A 6,166-nucleotide genomic window follows, 5' to 3' on the forward strand; every position below is an offset into this window, starting at 1 on the left:
ATGTGTTTTAATCAAATTGGTCAATAATTTAAACATTTAATGTAAGCGTATAGCATTAGTAATAATTGAACCATCTATTAGAAAAATTAAGTAAGTCTTAAGTCTAAAAACTTTAATTCAGAGAATATTGCTACGCTATCGACTACCGTATGAATTTTTATAGTGCACTAACCATTTGTAAAGTATGAAATATTTACTTTAAAGATTTTTACAAATAGTTCATTTTTTTTAAATTAAAGGTATGTTGTTTCTCAAATAGATGGCTCACTTAAAAGTTTTAAATTTTGATTAAATTTGATATTTTTCTCTACAACTTTACATAATAAATAAAGCAATCGTTAAGACTAGACCATTCTTTAAAGTGGTTTTTAATAATATTAATATTTTTTTTTAAATATTGACATGTTGTTGTATTTACCTCAGTCTGAAATGCCTATTTCTTTTGAACCAGTCGGTCAAAAAGTTGTTTTTTCGTTCAAACATCATTATTTTTTTTGTAAAAACGATAGAAAAAATTTAAACAAACAAAAAATACAAAAGGTCAGAAATTTAAAAAAAAATGTGTTGATTTGTACATAATAATGTATATATAATATAATATACATAAATGTTAAATTATATATTTATATATTATATTTATTATATTTTTTTATATATTTCGTTTATATATATTTATATAAACGAAGATATTAAATATATAAACCTTCGCCAGTTACAGCTTGTGGGAAAATATATAAAGACTAATTCAATAATTTTACAAGTGAAAAAGACCCATAAACAGCAACTTAAAACTGTCTCTAAAATTTACATAAAAATCATAACAAGGGGTGATCTTCAATTCAGACCTATACAAACTCAAACACAGAAATCTGCAATATTAAAAGATATTTAACTGATAAAGGTATCTTTGCAAGCGGTCTCTTGCTATAAATTAGTCGACAAAAATAAATGGTGTGCTATTTTAAAGCTGTGAACTCCCTCTGTCTTCTATCACATAGATTGTAATCTATTCGAAACCGGATTCCTATTATTATATATTTATATTACTGTATATTATATAATAGTTATACAGGGTATATGATAAAGGAAGTCGGTCAGACGCATTGTATTATTGTGAATCAGAGCAGATGTGTAAATTCCATCTGCTCTATTTCACAATAAGAGTGTTCCTTATTATTATTTTTTTATTAAATTTAATTCAACGCCCCCCCCCCCAAAAAAAAAGGATTCAAGTTTTGAAAAAATATTTCTTATAACCCCGATAACAATAGTAAACCGTTTTCAAATACTCAATACCACAAAAGACCAACAAATTTTAAATCAATTTCACTATGGCGAGAACTGTGACGGTGGCCGCAACAACTTCTACCAAGTTGAGACCAAAATACTTGTAAACAATTACTTTGACTATACTATATTGTAATTTAATTTAAATAATATACGGTGGAAATATTCTGTGGTGACGTGTCAAGGGAAATTAACGACAAATCGTTTATATATATATATATATTATATACAGGGTGATTCATCAAGGATAAGACACTAATTTTCTCGGAATATGTTAATATTTTGAACAATATATATTTCCAATATTTTTAGGTACACATTGTACTATATTTTGACAATTTTTATTACCAATCCTTATAAGCCAAATTGGGGGATTTTTGGTTTTTTTAAATGGCAACATATGTTTTCAATTACATACATTTGTAGAGAATAAAATAAAAAATATGTCAGCGTTTGAATTTTTTTATTTTCGTTTATCTGACAATTAGCTATGATTTTGTAAATATACTACAATTCCTCTTAATAATTATCATATCTCTTCGGTTTTCGAAAACCGGTAGCACAAAAAATTCATATTTATGTTCGCACTGTCCAATTGGCGATAACATTCAAACAACTAAGAAGTCAATAAAAAAGATTTAAAAAAAATGATAGACTTACGGTTCTTATCTACAAATTACCTAATGCTATACATACTGCTACCTACTGGCTACTGCTATGATGATAATACATAATATTTGTCGGTAACAGAAATTACCACTCTGTGGTCTTAAATCTAGTTGTCATTTATTTTACAATATCTATACTCTACATTCAACAAGTATCAACACAGAACAGAATAATACGTTATTTGTTATTATTAAAATTATTATATTTTATAAAGTAAATAAATAATAATAACTAAAACGGTCGTTTACAATCGCGTAAGTGTAACATTTGTGTGGACAACCATTGTGACGCGTCGCTATTATTTTTTAGATAATTCAATTTATTTCATAATTCAATTTTAAGATAGAAAAATATATAAAGTTCTTATTTGAATTGTAGATTGATGCAAATTTATTTGTGTAGCCAGATTTTCTCTTTCAAAAATAGTAGGGTAACAGTGTTAATTGGATCAATTTTTCCATTTCAAAAATTTGATGTTCTGAAAATGCTGTTCTTTTTCTTTTTTGTTTGTCGTTTTGTACACAGTTTCACGCTCAACGTCACTAACTCTAAAAAATGTAGAAAACGACAAACAAAATAGAAAAAGAACAGCATTTTCAGAACATCAAATTTTTGAAATGGAAAAATTGATCCAATTAACACTGTTACCCTACTATTTTTGAAAGAGAAAATCTGGCTACACAAATAAATTTGCATCAATCTACAATTCAAGTAAGAACTTTATATATTTTTCTATCTTATGACCGGTGTGGCGTCCTCTTAAGGGGCAAAAGATAGAAAAATATAAAAAGTTCTTACTTGAATTGTAGTTTGATGCAAATTTATTTGTCCAATAAGTAGGCCACCTCATACTAGAAATTTGAAAACTGAAAAAATTAAGTTACCGTTATTAATTCTTAAGCACGCCTGTTTTAATTTTCGAAATAATAAAAACGTACAAAAACTTAATAAGATAATTTCAACTTTTTAGATTCCTATGTGTACATAAAATTATTGACATGACTTGACAATTTCTTCGAAGTTAAAACGTGTTAAAATTTACAAAATCTACAAAAAACAGTTATTTGGCAATTAAAAAAAATCAGTACTCTATTTTTTTTTCAGTTCGACATGTTATGGACACATAAAATTCTTATCGCTTCCCAATTTTTCAACTAAAAGGTTTTAAAATTATGAGTAAAAAACCGTCTAACACTCTTGGGAGGGGATAAGGTATAACTTAAATTCGAGACTTTTAGCGTATAGAGGTACAACAAATAAAAATTCATTATATATTTTAACTCGGTACCATCATTTTTCTTGAAAATATCCCTGCACCTAACCTTACTTGTAATTTTTGAAAGAGGTGTAACTTTAAGACCAAATACCTCTTTTCTAAATAAAACCATGAAAGTCGAAGGTTTGACTAAACATGTATTGTGTTGTTTAGGTTTGGTTTCAAAACAGAAAAGTCAAGTGGCGTAAAGAGTCAAAATTACAGAATGATCAAAACACATTACAGTACCATCATTTGGAAACTATTGCGTCACAAAGTTCTACAGGTAATTCCCGCTGATATTTTATTTTAAAAATTGAAATAAAATAATTGTGTTAACTAAAATTTTGCTTACACATAGATCGTCATGGTCATTTGCGGAACTCGTCCTTCGTGAAAAGGAAGAGGCAGAACGGGACAGACAGCGTCCCAACGGGTGAACGGGATAGACCAGGGCGGCGGGTGCGTGCGTCAACGGCCCGAGAAGACATCGCGATGCTGTAACATAGAACATGTATAAAAGTTAATAGTATAATTGTAGCATAGTTTTATAAAGTATTTTGTAAGATAAAAATGTAAATACAATTCCTACGGGGCCCAATGTGCATATTGTTATTGGGCCCCCACTCGAGAAAGGTGTTTTAGATTTAAGGTTTACATGTTTAGGTCTAAGCCAAATGTTAAGTGGGTGTGTGGAGCACCCACTAAAACAAAGTTTTAAGTTTATTTAAAATAAATGGCGTCGGAAAAACTGGGGGGAGGTAATACCTCATCAGGCAAGTACCTCCCCAGTTTTACTATGGATGCATGTGATATGGAAAAAAAAAAAAAAAGGTCATCATGATAACCACGATATAACAATGACCACAGCAGACTTGAGACCAAATTTAGAAATGGAAGAAGAATAAGATTGGGTAAATATGTAAGCTTATTTAATTAAGTAAACAAATTTTAACAATTGCATTAAATCATATTGTTCTGTTTTACCGGATGCATTAGTATTAGTATGTACTAAATAGTACCATTTTTATTATGTAATTTTTTTTTCTACATAACCAATACAATAATAATAATATCTTATGCAGTCTAATAATATTAAAATAAACTTTAAAATGTTTTAATAAAGTTTTTTTTTCTGTACCCGTTGAATTTGTTTTTCTATTGGTTTAATTTACTTAATCAGCAGCTCTTAAGTTGCTACAACCTAATTCGATTCTTACAATCTTTATTACAGGTATCTAGTTAGGTTTTAAGAAAGTTTAAAAGTTAATATTTTTTTATATTTTATCCTTAATAAAAGAAGACAACACAAATGTATGAAAAATAATTGAATAATATAGAATTTTTTAGGGATATTTATTAGGCATTCCTTAATCCGACAGTAGACCCAAACTTAAATTTAATATAACTCATACCCCCTTTCCCACTATTGTGTTTCAGTGTTATGAATGACGTATGGAATTAAACGCTTTTTTAGGGACTTAAGAGATGTTTTAATTTCAAAAAAGTCTTTATAATATAATTTGTTAATATTTCTTGATAAGTATTTTACAATTTATTTGGAATAAAATCGTATTCAGATGGTCTAACATTTCTTTTAAATTTATCTCGTATAACGTACAACTAAGCAAATATACTGAAACACATTAATGTAATATTCATAAACCATACATTAGCAGAAGAATGTACAAGACATTGAGATGTACACTTCCGTCGTCATAAATTTAAAATTAAGTTGACTTACCTTCCATTGTAGCTGTTTTCCAGTTATCTGGTAATGAAAAAAGAAGATCTTTGGGTTCATCAGGAGTAATATATTTACGACGTGCACATCTTATCTTCGTCGTAAGGTGACAGCATTTCCCAGATTTTAACAAACTGTATCTATTATAATGAACATCAATACATTAATTACGAACGGTACGGAGTGGCCGGACAGATTAAGGCTCCTACGCGTACTGTCGAATTCGTTCACGGGCGGTCTTGCTTACTGGCAAAACAACCTGACTAGAAGTAAAGACTGCCCCCTCCACGCTATGCATTGTAGAAATACCATGCGCTCTCTCGGTGACCGAACTAGGCCACAATAGGGCCTACTCTCGGTATGCTAAAAAAAAATATATATTAATTATTTCCCTATAAAAAAAAAATATTATATTATTTATATTCCATTATAGACATGTGTGCTTAATAATATAATTTTATTGGTACTTTCGTTAGTACCAATTACAGTATCAATGAACAGAATCTCAATGATAAGAAATAACTATTGAAAAAAAATAAAATGCCAACGTTGTTGACAATTTTACCGTTACGGTAACGTCGAGTCTATTTTGCCATCATCCTGGATGGGAAACCAGAAAACCACGTAAAATTCTACGAATCCACTATCGGCACTACCGACTTAAATTAAGTTGATATTTACTAAAAGTTCTGGTATCCATTATAACTAACAAGATTACTATACTTAACTTTATTACGCAGTTTACAAATATCTAGTGTCTTTAGGTAAAACTATCTTTTGGGCAGTTCATTTTATTGTATTATTTTATTAATAGTGGTTTATATTAAACCACTATTTAAAAATAAAAATTCTTTAATTTGTGTAAATTATTTGAGCATAGAGCAATATGTTTTTAAATAAATTGAATTAACTAAAAAATAATAGCGACGCGTCACAATGGTTGTCCACACACATGTTACACTTATGCGATTGTAAACGACCGTTTTAGTTATTGATATTTATTTACTTTATAAAATATAATAATTTTAATAATAACAAATAACATATTATTCTGTTCCGTGTTGATACTTGTTGAATGTAGAGTATAGATATTGTAAAAAAAATGACAACTAGATTTAAGACCACAGAGTGGTAATTTCTGTTACCGACAAATATTATGTATTATCACCATAGCAGTAGCCAGTAGGTAGTAGTAGGTATAGCATTAGGTA

At 28.7% G+C, this 6,166-nt stretch overlaps 1 long non-coding RNA gene across 1 annotated transcript; it reads right to left on the reverse strand.

Annotated features, from left to right (window-relative positions):
- Positions 1-2,709: 2,709 nt before the first annotated feature.
- On the reverse strand, positions 2,710-5,143 carry LOC126837839 (uncharacterized). Its single transcript, XR_007685641.1, has 3 exons — positions 4,956-5,143; positions 3,567-3,709; positions 2,710-2,822 (listed from the first exon to the last, which is right to left on the reverse strand). It is a non-coding gene; the product is annotated as an uncharacterized LOC126837839 (long non-coding RNA).
- Between the last annotated feature and the right edge of the window lie 1,023 nt (positions 5,144-6,166).

This window comes from Adelges cooleyi, unplaced genomic scaffold, assembly GCF_023614345.1.
Source record: "Adelges cooleyi isolate 19-005CV unplaced genomic scaffold, UGA_ACOO_1.1 ACOO_flye_CR_arks_rails_tigmint_CR_PRNA_3, whole genome shotgun sequence".
Lineage (NCBI taxonomy): Eukaryota > Metazoa > Arthropoda > Insecta > Hemiptera > Adelgidae > Adelges > Adelges cooleyi.